The sequence below is a fragment of the Triturus cristatus genome, chromosome 3_1 (assembly GCF_964204655.1).
Source record: "Triturus cristatus chromosome 3_1, aTriCri1.1, whole genome shotgun sequence".
NCBI lineage: Eukaryota > Metazoa > Chordata > Amphibia > Caudata > Salamandridae > Triturus > Triturus cristatus.
The window spans coordinates 886,642,630-886,656,413 of NC_140583.1; positions in this window are offsets into that span (position 1 = coordinate 886,642,630).

Here is a 13,784-nt window from a genome sequence, read left to right on the forward strand (position 1 = left end):
CGAACGCATTGCACGGGTCATGTCCGAGCCGTGCATACACTTTGTCATTGAATGCAATGAGGACCGACGCGGGTGACAATGCATATGCATTGAACGGGTCATGTCCGAGCTGTGCGTACGCTTTGTCATTGAATGCAATGAGGTTCGACGCAGGTGACTATCATGCATACGCGTTGGACAGGCATGGTCCGAGACAGGCTTATGCCATTGCCAGTGAATCGTATGGAGACGGGTGCATGTGTATATTCAAAATACGCATTGTACAGTTAGTTGAACGAGCCGGGCGCACCAATTGGCTCCGGAATGTCATGGAGACGGATGCGGATTCAAACTTGTACGAGTTGTGCACTGGAAATTCAGTTGGATGCCTACAACAATGTTGCAATTTCAAGTGTTCCATGAAGGTGAAGATTTGAACGATGCAGAAGGCGTGTACGAGTCGTACTTTTAACTGGTTTGGCCGGATTGATAGAATGCAACCATGTTGGACCTATCACTTGGGACACATGACACAGATTCTGCCTCTGCAGCACAGATATAAGGCTGGCTGTCCCCCAGGGAGCTCACTTGCCTGCACTACATGCTCCTGGACCACATCCCTGCTACCACTGCTGCTGTCTCTGCATCCTCTGGCTCCTTCTATGGCACATACTCTGGAGAGGGACCCAGCCTTCACTGAGGAGGAGAACCAGGCCCTGCTGGATGGGTTTCTTCCACAGTTCAGCAAGCTCTATGGGAAACCAGGGAAGCAGGTGAGTGTGCAGTCCACTGACTAATTATGCATGTTGTTTGACTAGCAGTACTAGCAGTGTGTACTAGGGGTGGGCGGAATTTGCGGAATTAACCTTCGCAAATTATCGCGAGAATGTTTAAAATTATCGCAAACAAGCAGAAATATCGCGAAGATGCGGAAGTTTTTTTCCGGCATGTTCGCGAGATTTTCTGCATGGTTGCGGGTCGCCAACTTACCCATGTGGTTGCTTGCGGGCGCGGCCATCTTGATTTGAGTTGTTCTCGCGGTGCATGATCGCGAGAAGAAAGACGTGATCGCGCGACGCATGACGTCACTGCGGGCGCGAACTGTCGCGAGACAGCGCAAATGGCTAAAAACAATACAACATCTCATGGAGAACGCGACCGGATCAAGAAAACTTGTCGTCGAACGCAGGGATTCAGGTAAGGCGATCGCGCGCGCGCGAGAATGTATTATTTTACAGCGCGAGCAAGAAACAAATTATCGCCAAGCTGCGGAAACCGGAATTTTTGACATTTTCGCGCTCTCCGCGGAACGCAAAAATGTCAAATTATCGCAATTTCCGCGAACGGAACGAAATTTTTGCCCAGGCCTAGTGTGTACACCCGTGGCAAGCATTCTCACTGACTACTTCCATCCCCCAAAGTGTGTAGGTACATGTAATGAATAGGTTTCCTGCTGCTAAAGTGCATTATTGCAAGCTTAAACTATCCAGGCATTGTTAACATGTCAGACATGCAGGTGATTTTTCCTTCCCCATGGGTGAACTACCTGTGTAATTCATTTCCCTTTGTGATGATGACATGTATATCCAAATGTGTGCTGCACAAATCTGGGGCATGTGTGTTAATGTATTTTTCACTTTGTCATCCTCACAGGTTGATGCCGACCAGAAGCAGGAGATCTGGCAGACCATCGCCCGGGCTGTTCGTTCTGTGGGGGTCTACAAGCGCCGGATCCGCAACTGCCAGAAGAGATGGCAGGACCTTCGGGGCTGGACCCGGAGGATAGCTAGAGTCCAGCTGAAGCTGTCACCTCCACGCAGGAGGGTCGGACACCGGACCCTGACTCCCCACATGCTCCGGATACTGGCGGTGGTCTTCCTGGACCTGGATAGACAGCTGAAGGCCAGACAGCAGCAGGAAGGGGGTAAGTCCATGCCTAATCTGTGTACTATGTCTGACATGCTAATAGCAGTCTTTTGACCTGATCACACTTCCACATTACGTAGGTTTTGTAGTCCAATACTCAGGTCCCTCAATTGTGTGATGCACCCTCCTCATCTGTACCACAGGTGTGGCCCCTACAGTCTGTTGCTTGTGTCACTAGGGTACTGTGTCCCTGCAGTCAGCTATGCTTCAGCTACCGGTCAGCATCTGTTCCCATGACTCTGTTGTGTGTTTCATGTGTGGGTCAATTGTTTACATGATGCCTGAGATCTGACATGTGATCTGTGTGTGCCCTCGAGATGTGTTCCAATTGCTGGTCTGACTCGCAACATGTGGCTGGGGTATTCCAGACAAACCCATGCAGCAGGGGACTCCAATTTTGGGGCCTCAGGAGTATGTATATCAAGTATGTCACACTTGCTTAGCCACCTGACTACTGTCCAGGGCCAAACACTGTTTCACGCAGACCTGGCCAGTCATGCCTCCTCAAGGGCATTTTGAAACACTCTGTAATCCCACTCCTGTGTATGAAATTGCAGGTTGTGCTTAGTGACATGTGCCCTCAGATGTCTGCCTCTGTGTCATTAGGGTGTGGCTTGTTGTTATGTACAACTGGGGTGTCCATGATTCAGAGGGTCAGCATGACATCTGAGATGTGACTGTGAGAGACAAGACCTGTGTGACATATAGGTGTGTGATCATCTGACAGTGCACAATGGTGTATGCAACTGTGTCCTTCATGCAGCTGGGTTACATGTATGGCAGACTGTGATGTGTTAATGTACAGGGATTTGTGTTTGCAGAGACTCATATGTATGATTTTCATGATGTGGGGTCTTCTGGGTCCTGGATATGTTGTTTGCATGGGATGGGCAAGTGCGCCGGTCATCTGCAGAGTTAGCTTTACACCTGAGCTAGGATTGTGAGTCAGTGCATATTGTTGTTGTCTGGATGCCCTGCCCCTGTGACAGGAGACAGTGTTGACTGACCTTCAGGGCATCCCAGTGCCATGGCATTGAACTTGCTAGGAGTGATCTTGCATTGTGTTCAAGTGTGCACCATGCACCCCATTGTGGCATTGCCCATCAGGACATGAGTACATCATAGTGTGTGTTGCTGGCATGCATCACAAGCATGTCAAATGAGTCTCTGCCCATCCCTTCATCCGGACACCTGTACTGAGTCAGTAGCAAGAGATGTGCTGTGTTTATAGTGACATACTCCTATATGTTCACTTGCATGTACAACTAATGTGTGGGTGGTGCATGTTGGCACATTGGGGTGTTAGCATCCAACATGCAACGGACATATGTGTGAAAGTCAAGGAGGGATATGTGTGCCATGGTTGATGTTGAAAATGACAATTGTCTTATTCTAAACAGTGTTGGCACTTTGAGCTGTGTTCAGCTGATGATGCCAAGACTTGCCCTGTGATGTGATGTACTCCCTGTGGTGTGTGCAGTCGTGCAGGTGACTGATGTTGTTCTCTTACTTCCTATTCCTATCCAGATTCATCCACGGCCACAGGAGGGGACAGCTGCATGGACCAGGAGGAGCCACAGAGCCTTACAGGGACAGAAGGAGAGGAGTCGGGTGGACCCAGTGGCATGGAGGGCGAGTGGAGCCACACAGAGGAGTCGTCAGCACCATCCCCCCAGCTGAGGGCCACAGCAGCTCTGAGGATGACTCCCTTGTGGAGGCGGGTGTCAGCAGCCACCAAACCCCAGCTAGTGAGGCTGTGTCTGCCACCGCCACCACCACCACCCTCCCATTGGCTTCCATCCCAGAGGTCCCTGTGGGCTCCCGTGTTTGTGAGCATGTCTCCTTTGTGCCAGGCACCGCCCCCCCTGCCCCTGTGTCCCCTGCTGCCCTGAGTGAGGAGTCTGTGGACTTACTTAGACAGATCCATGTAGGGCAGACGTCGTTGCTGAAGGTCCTCCATGCACACACAGATCTGTTGATACAACTGGTGTCATTCATGGGGGGCATTTCCTCGGGCATGTCTGCTCTACAGAGGACTGTTAGATTTGGTAGTCTCTGGTTGGCACAGGTAGGTACTTGTGTCAAGCAGGGACCCTCTCCTCCAGTCAGGATAAGAAGATTACCCTCTTAAAATAACCCCTGCTCACCCTCTAGGTAGCTTGGCGCGAGCAGACAAGACTTATCTCAGAGCGTTATAGGTTAAGCATTTGCGACCATATACAGTAAATCAGTGACAACACTACAAATGGACATCACACTAGATTTATATAAAAAATAGTGATCTTTTATGTAAAGACTTAGCACAAGACCAAATAACGACAAAAATGGTTCAAGAATATGGTTTCAAAAAGAGTTCTTAGTTTAGCGACTAAATCATCCACCTTAGCGTCACTTTTAGCCAACAGTACCTGGTGATGCGATAAAAGTTCTTGGCGGTGCTCAGGCATCGAAAAACAAGCAACGGCATCAGTCTTGAGACCCTGGGGAGACGATGCGACAATCCTGCGGCATGCAGCAGGCGTGGGCGACGAATCCGATCTGTATGGAGAGTGAGGCGATACTTGTATGGATTTCAAGGCGTAGCTTTTCTGGTAGAAATGTACTCACTAAGGCACGATGCGACAAAACTCGGCCCGCTAACGAGCGGGGCGGCAATTTCACCAGCGATGATCTTGGTTGGCTCCGCGACGATTTCACCCAGCGGCGGCAGGCTCTGCGACGATGTTCGCAGCGATAGAATTCTGCCTGCTAACTAGCGGAGCGGGGATCTTGGCTGGCTCTGCGACGATATCCGCAGCGATCAAATTCGGCCCGCCAACGAGCGGGGCAACGATTTCACCAGCGATGATCTGGCTCATCGGCAGCAGGCTCTGCGACGATGTTCGCAGCGATAAAATTCTGCACGCTAACGAGTGGTGCGACGGAAATTTTCTCGCTAAGCCGGCTGTGCGTGAAAAAGTGGAGATCCTTGGCTTCTTTCCTCTTGGTCAGCTTCCCAACAGCAGGCACAACTTCCAGAGGCCCCACAATTGGATCCAGCACTCTAGGTAGGGCAGAACTCACACAGCAGAGTTCAGGGGGAAGCTGGGGGTGAAGTCCTTTTGTTCCTGGGACTTCTTAACAGGAGGCCAGCTCTACTCAGGCCCTTGGAGATCTTTTAAGCACAAGTTGAAGCAAAGTCTTTTTGTAGTCTTTCTCCTCTCCTTCAGCAGCAAGGCAACCACTGCAGGCCAATCCCCCAGGTCAGGGACAGTACTCCTCCTTACAGCTTTCCCAGTTCCTTCTCCTGAGGCAGAGGTTTCTTCTTGTCAAGCAGAATCTAATTTCTTGGGAGCAGGGTGCCAATACTTATACCCCTAATTCCTTTGTTCCTCTGGGGTAGAGGGGCCTTTGCCCAGACAGAACCAGTTCCTGAGCACTTTGTTGACATGTCTCTGACTTTCCATTCAGGGTGCAGGGCAGAGATATCAGACGCTCCACAGGAGGTGGAGCCAGCATTGTGGTGGCAGAGCACAGCCCTTTTCAGGTCCCAGGTGCAACTCCTCCCTCCCATCTAGATGCAGATCTCTCTATTCACCACCGGGCGGACTCACCCTGTCTCCTGGAATTCCCCAGCCCTGTCACTCAAACTCCAGACAAGGAATACACAACCTAGCAGAGGCAGGCTTGAAAGGTTAGGCAAGAAAATACCTACATTCTAAAAGTGGTATTTTCAAACACAGAATGTTAAAACCACCTTCACTAAAAGATGTACTTTATCATTCTGAGTTCAGGCATACTAAGCTCGAATTTCTACCAGGTTCTCTGAGTCAGTTAAGATTATAAACATGTAATAATCTAACTGCCCATTCTGGCCTATGGAGAACAGGTAGCCTTGCAATAGTGAAAAACGAAAATGGCTGCAATTCACTATTAGGACATGCCACACACATCAGGGCATGTCCTACCTTATACTTACAATGCACCCTGCCCTTGGGCCTACCATAGGGGTGTCTGATATAAAGAAAAAGGAAGGTTTAGGGACTGGCAAGTGGGTGCACTTGCCCAGTCAGCATGACAGTACCAGACTGCACACAGGCTCTGCAATGGCAGACCTTAGACACATTTTACAAGGCTGCTTCTGTGGGTGGCACAACCAGTGCTGCAAGCCCACCAGCAGCATTTGGATTTACAAGCCCTGGGCACACTCAGTGCACTATACTAGGGTCTGACAAGTAAACCAAATCAATAAATCATGGGATCACTAATCAATGCATTCATTTACAATGGGGAGAACGTATGCACTTTAGTACTGATCAGCAGTGGTAAAGTGCCCAGAGTCATAAAACAGCCCACAACAGGTCAGAAAAAATACAGGAGGAAGGCAAAAAGTTTAGGGATGACCCTGCAAAAAGGGTCAAGTCCAACAAGGACCAATCAGTCCGTGGCCTCCTCCCTGATGGCAGCAGTGTCCCTCCTCCAACAGTCCCGCACCCCTCCTACCCCTGCACCACCCACGATTCCAAGCACCCTACCTGTCCCAAGCACAAAAACCCCCAAACCAAGGTCTAGACGTGCACACAAGCAAGCGCAGGGGACTGATACCACACTCACAGGGGCTGGTTTGCAGACACACACACAGTCATCCACAACCACACCGCAGTCCTCCGAGACCTCTCCCTCCCAGCCCCCTTCCCTTGCCTCACCTGCAACCCCATCTCCCCAGAAGCTCTTCCTCTGTGACCTTGGCCTCTTCCCCACCGACCCAGCAGATTCTGATTACAAGGGGAAGAGGAAGTCCCCACACACAGAGGGGAGTACCCCTCACACCCAAACACCCTCCCCCAGGCACAGTCAGACAGAGACCCCCACCCGCAAGTCCCCCCAGAGCCAGAAGAGCAAGACCCCCCCACCACCACGCAGCTCCAAGGCAAAGTCTCCGTCCTCCATCGCCCGGGCCACCGCTCCAGAGGTTCCCCCGCCACTCCCTGCCCCGGGTTCCCCCACCCACAGATACACCATCCCCAATATGCTATGGCCATCCCCCCTAGCACTTGCTCCTCCACACCTGGTCAGACGGTTAGTGCCACTGATGTGGGGACCGTGTCCCCGCCCTGCCCTGCCGACCTCACCTGCCCTCCATTCCGCTCCCTATGGATGTAGGCACTGCATTGGAGTCCACAACCACCCCGTCTGACTTGGGCACTGCAGTGGTGAGCCAATCCACTCCATCTGACCTGCCCACTGGAGTTGTGCCGGCACCCACCCCATCTGACTTGTGCCCCACAGTTGTGACAGCACCCACCACTTCAGTGAGCTCCACTGCAGTTGCAAGTGTCTCGCCTGCATCCACCACCCCTTCACTGCCTCTTTCTGCTGTGCCCTGATCCTGTCCCTGCGGTGCCTGGCCTGCTCCCATGTATGCCCCTCCGAGGGGATGACCCCGGTCCTTAGCAGTGCAGGCAAGCAGGGTGTGACAGTTGTCACTCTACTTCACTCCTTGGCATTTGGACATGGACTGGCCATTGGCCTTTTGTCTGAACAGATGTTTAACTTTTAATATGCTGAATAAAGCATTTTTCTTTATCCCTGTGAACTTGATTTAGCTGTACATTATGTTGATGATGTTTAACATGCCCTTGCACCTGTGATGCTTTGTTTACAATGTTGAATACTGATGTGTTGCTGTGGGGTACTCCCTGTGGTCCATGAGATATGAATCCTATACTGGTGGGTATCCATGTCATTCTTTGCAGCTACCTGGGTGTGTCAGGATCAACTATTTGTGGACATCTCTCTGTGAGCATTTAATTTGCATGGTCACATCTCTGGCTTGCACCCATACACATATGATGTGCTTCCCATTGCCCAATTTGTCACTTCCACAGACTTTGTGCTCATCAACTCTGGACCTACAGGTGTGGGCATCATTGGTAAAGGAGCAACTGGGTCCTCTGTGCAACTTGCTAGACATATGTTTTGGGTATGTGCCGATGGCAGTAGTGATGGGCAACATAAGCCCTATGGGTGGGGGTGGCATTAGTGATGGGCAACATAAGCCCTATGGCTGGGGGTGGCAATAGTGATGGGCAACAGGTCCCCTATGGGTGTGGGTGGCAGGGGTGATGGGCAACATAGGCCCTATGGCTGGGGGTGGCACTAGTGATGGGCAACATAAGCCCTATGGCTGGGGGTGGCAGTAGTGATGGGCAACAGGCCCCCTGTGAGTGGGGGTGGCAGGGGTGATGGGCAACATAAGCCCTACGGCTGGGGGTGGCAGTGGTGATGGGCAACAGGTCCCCTATGGGTGTGGGTGGCAGGGGTGATGGGCAACATAGGCCCTCTGGCTGGGGGTGGCAGTAGTAATGGGCAACATAAGCCCTATGGCTGGGGGTGGCAGTAGTGATGGGCAACATAAGCCCTATGGCTGGGGGTGGCAGGGGTGATGGGCAACATAAGCCCAATGGGGGTGGTGGCAGGGGTGATGGGCAACAGGTCCCCTATGGGTGTGGGTGGCAGGGGTGATGGGCAACATAGGCCCTATGGCTGGGGGTGGCAGTAGTGATGGGCAACATAAGCCCTATGGCTGGGGGCGGCAGTAGTGATGGGCTACAGAAGCCCTATGGCTGGGGGTGGAAGTAGTGATGGGCAACATAAGCCCTATAGCTGGGGGTGGCAGTAGTGATGGGCAACAGGTCCTTTGTGAGTGGGGGTGGCAGGGGTGATGGGCAACATAGGCCCTATGGCTGGGGGTGGCAGTAGTGATGGGCAACATAAGCCCTATGGCTGGGGGCGGCAGTAGTGATGGGCTACAGAAGCCCTATGGCTGGGGGTGGAAGTAGTGATGGGCAACATAAGCCCTATAGCTGGGGGTGGCAGTAGTGATGGGCAACAGGTCCCCTATGGGTGTGGGTGTCAGGGGTGATGAGCAACATAAGCCCTATGGGTGGGGGTGTTAGTGGTGCTGGCCATGCAACCCCTATGGTGGGCTGTTGTTAGTGGCCAGGATGTGGATCCCCTATGTGCGTGTGCCATTTTGCGGGTACGTGTTGTTTGTTTATGTGGTAGGTGTCTGACTTACCGCCTGCGCCGTCGGCGTCGGTTCCTGATCCGGTCATAGATGTAGAGTACTGGTATGACCTGCGCGATGGGATTCATGATGTGTTCGTGTAGTACACGCTGCTTGTTGCTCTGTCTTGTACCCGCTCCAAGCTGGTCCGTCTCGTAGCCGTATATTGAGTTGTGGTGCGAATCGTAGCTGATATGCTTGTTTTCCGGATGCTGTGACGTCCCGTACGTGGCAACCCATCCGGCACGTACGAAGTACACATCGTACTTGTCATGCCGGAAACTGCTATGGATACTGCTTCCGGGCGACTCGATTCAGCGTTAGGAGTTACGGCTCGGATGGAGAATGGAGCTTGAATCACAGCCTACGTGTCGGTCGTTTTTTTGGCAGTTATGCGCATCGTACTTACTCTACAGGACGGACCGGCTCCGGGTACGTGTCTGTAAGGCTGTGGACAGCTATCCGACCGGCTTTCGGAATCGGCCCCTAGGTGTAAAAACATAAAATGGATTTGACATAATATGTAATTTGGGGAGAGGGGCGCCAGCTGGCCACAGCAATAGAACCATTGTTCGTCTGTGACAGGTGGTTCTATAGTTGATCTCCAACTCTCCAGTGCTCCTGGTGTGGTAATATTGAGTCTACACGCTCGCCTAATCGCACCTCCATCCTGCAACATAGGGAAACAGGGGTTGAGTGTAAGAGGAATGGATGGGGCTTATAAAACAGAAAGGTCAGCTCTTTTGCTCAAACCGTTCCATGATCATCTCAGAGTTTCTACAGTATTTACCTCCCTGCCCTGTCTGTATTCTGGGTAGATTGAAGTGGAGAGTGGAGTGGGGACAGACCTATCCAGTTCTACAGCAACATTGGGTTGAAATGGTTACGGGTATAGCCAGTGGTGTAAGAAGTGAGCTTGCGCACAATAGGCATACAAGGTAAAGTCCAGTGCTCCCAGTCCCCCTTGGCTTAATGGTAGTGTAAGTACTTCCCAGGATATTCTAGGTTGTTTTCCTGCCCAGACCAGGGTGATCATACTGGATAAAACTCGCTTAAGAAATACCGAGGTCGATGGTATGGGTAAATTAAGAAACAGGTACAATAGTTTAGGCAAAATGATTATCTTTGCAATCGCTATTTGACCAGCCTTTGAAATGGACAATTATGTCCATAGATTACTTTCTCCTCCAGCCACGTAAGCGTGCAGTCATATTCGCCTCACAAAGTTCCTGTGTGTCTCTGCTAAGCCAGACTCCCAAGTATCTGACTGGACTGTCAGCCCATTGTAACGGGTATTCTGATGTGAATGGCTGCATCATGCCAGTAAGCGGGAACAGTATGGATTCGGCCCAGTTGATGTGCATTCCCGATAACCAGCCAGACCGGATCAATTTGCATATCATGGGACATAAATTATCCTTTGGGTTACAGATGTATAGTGTGACATCCTGTGTATATAGAGATATCACCAGTCCTCTAGACGCAAAACCCATACCCCCGTTTGCATGATGTTGGTGGAGCCTCGCAGCCAGGGCTGATAGTAGGCATCCCTGGCGTGTACCCCGGGTTATTGAAAAGGATTTCGAAACAAGGTGGTGCTTGATGACCAATAGCGAGCATGGTTGTAGCTGTCTGGGCAGTTACGTTGCTGTGGGCAAATCTATGCATGTCAGAGCTAAAGTAAACAAGCCCAATCCCCCTTTACAGAAAGCACAAAAGCAAATGAAATCCTACCAAAAAAGCTTAGCTAACTGTTGACATCGAAAATTGCAGAAAGAGTAAACCAGCGGCTGATAAGCAGTAGCAGTGATGTGCGCGCTTTATGAGAGTGAGTTTGCACAAGGGGAAGACAATGGGCACACAGTAAGTGCGCATCCCACACGGAACAATGATTGTAACATGAAAAAGATGAAAGCGGGCACCGTGCTGAAACATGAAGTGCGGCACCCGTGTACACAATAATGTATAAAGAAACACCTTGGGTGGAGTGAAGTTTAAATACTAGTGTTTTGAGGTAATACCCAATGTTATCATTCTTGTTAGTGAAAATGCCCTGCTGCAACATGGCCTCCCATTTTGGATTGTCTCAGTCACACCTAAAAACAACACTTCAACAAGTCCAAACCCTCTTAAAAGAAAGCCCAAAACCAAACAATATCCTGATAAAATAAGCCCAACTGCAAAAAGATTAAAAAAGGCTAAGAAAATGCAAGCAACGGAGCAGGAGACAGTACTAACACAATTGTGGGAATTAAGAGGAGGTGGAAGGGAGGAATGCTGAATTAAAATGTAAGCAGCAATGGGCTGAATCAAAACTAACGCAAACAGTAAAAGAGCAGGAAACCTTGAAAAAAATAGTCCGCATAGAACAGATAAAGAACCACAGCGTAATAATACAGCACTTAGTTCCTGCTCTGTGAGAGGAATGGAAGAGAAGAAGGAAGAACAAAGAGGCATGACTGACCACTAGCAAGCAAGGTTTTCTTAAAGGACACTGACATATACAAATGAAAAGCAATGGCAAGAAAAGGATGGAGTTGAACACCAAAAACCATATACAACAGGTCCTTAAGCAATAGCGCAAGCACTGCCTAGGCTAGATCTAAAAAGAACATGTGGGTTTATGTTTTACATTCCCTAGCAGTGAAAAACTCATAAAGTCATTTTTCACTGTTGCAAGGTCTATCCCATCCAACAAGTCAACACTGGGTTAAGTTATAATATTTAGTAAGTGCTAACTTTGGGTTGGGAGCAGATAGAGATATGCTGTTTAGTCTCAAATGAATTGTACTTTTAAATCGTCTTTAAAGGTAAAGTTGAATTGTTAGTCACAATTCTGAAAATGCCACTTTTATAGTCTGCGTTTTCTTGCCTAAACATTTATGCTTTCTATCAGTGACCTGGGTCACGTGACTGTGAATGGCTCTGCTGTTGGGGTTTGTGTATTCCTTCTAGACAGTGAGACAAAGGAGAATAGATGTGAACAAGTTGGGCCATCCTGCCATGATGTTTGAGGGTGGGAGAGCTGTACCCAGCCTCACTTACACTTCAAAGGGCTTGCCTTCAGCACACATAAAGGAACCTGGACGAGTCTTTTGTCACCCCAGACTTTTTGGAGCCATGACAGGAAAATGGAAGAATGTTCCAGAACCAGATGTTGGGTAGCATAGGGAATACCCCCAATTTAAATGCTGTCATCAGGTATAAATACTGAATCTGTGGACATTACTGAAGGACTGTCATACCTCCCAGTGGACTGCCCTGCTGTTGCTTGAGGCATGCCCTGCTGCCTGAGGATTGTCTAGCTTTCTGAGAAGGAAGACTGGACCTTCTCCCTTCATCCAAGCTAACCTAAGTGACTCTACTGTGCACAAATGACAGCTTGTAGTGATCGTCAACGCAAAGCTCCAACCCAATCATCTCTTTGCGCTACAGCGATGACAGCCTGCGCCACCTGGCATGCTTTTCACACTACAGCAACAACTATCTACAACACTCTACCTGCTCATCCGACCTTTTCCGTCGCGAATAGATTTTTTCATGCCAGACTTTGAGACGGCAACTTTTTCAGCAGGACTAGCCTGGTCTCTGTATCCGGCCCACGTTCCATTACAGTCAGCCTGAATTTGTGACTTTCCCCTGGTTTAGCACAACCAGATTTCAGCAAGTGGCACTTTGTGCTTTTAGGCACTATATCTACTTGGAATTTTAAAACCTGTAAGGCTCTGGTTCTACTGATTGGATTTTTGTCATTCTGGAATCATTTTGTTTATTGAAATGTACTCTATTATTCAGAATTGGTTTGGGATTTTTCTTGTGTGCTGTTATCACATTATTATAGCCTGTATGCTGCATAACTACACATTGCCTCTAAGTTAAGGCTGACTGGGTTGTGCCAAGCTAACAGAGGGTTAAGTCAATTTAGTGCCTTTTTCTGGTTCACCCTGACCAGGATTGTGGTTGTTGCCTGATGGAGGCTTCCGCCCCCCCCCCCCCCCCAACTCATTTTCAGTTTTTTTTACAATTCCAAATTGGTGTATGGAACGTGTGCACAACCTGCTGTTTGACAGTCTTACTCCTATGAAATGAGAATATAGGTTTATTCAGTTTTCTCTTTGTTTTTAGGTCTCATCTACAAACATCTCCAGTATTCAGTTGTCAAACTGATCTAATGTATATTGAACACAACACACTTAGAGTGTGTGGCTTTGAGTCCACCTCTTTTTATGATTTGATATCTTTCTTTTTGATCTCAATGAATTTTGTTTGGATGAATGTACCTGTCCCTCTTGTTGTCAGACCTTACATTGTATCGCAAACTCTTTTCTCTCTCTCAAAGACAATCAGGAGCTACATCGTATTTAATAATGCAAATAGTGACACTGAAGGTCTTCTATCTTGTTTCTTGTGTTTCGTCCCGTCTTTTACCTCATTGATTATTCCTTTTATACAGTACCAAAAGCATAGAGGGTTCACCTTTCCACAGGATCATGATCACTCTTAGCATTATGAGAGCTTTTAATTTCTGAGGAGCTTTAGAAAATAAGGTTTATTGAATCTTATTTATCTACCCTGAAATGATACACTATAGCTCTTCATGTACACACTGGTTTTGAAGCTCTACAGACTCTTAGATCTCGTTTCTATTTCTTTTCATTTTACCCTATCATATACTCGTTGAAGAAAGGTATTTAGGCATTAAAATCTCCCAGCTTCATCTTCGAATCTGAAAGGGTTCCTATTTCTAAATTCACTGTTTTCCCCTAATTGGACAGTGATCAATTTCTTCAATATCTCAATAGGGAGAAGAATCCAATCTCAGAAATATTCA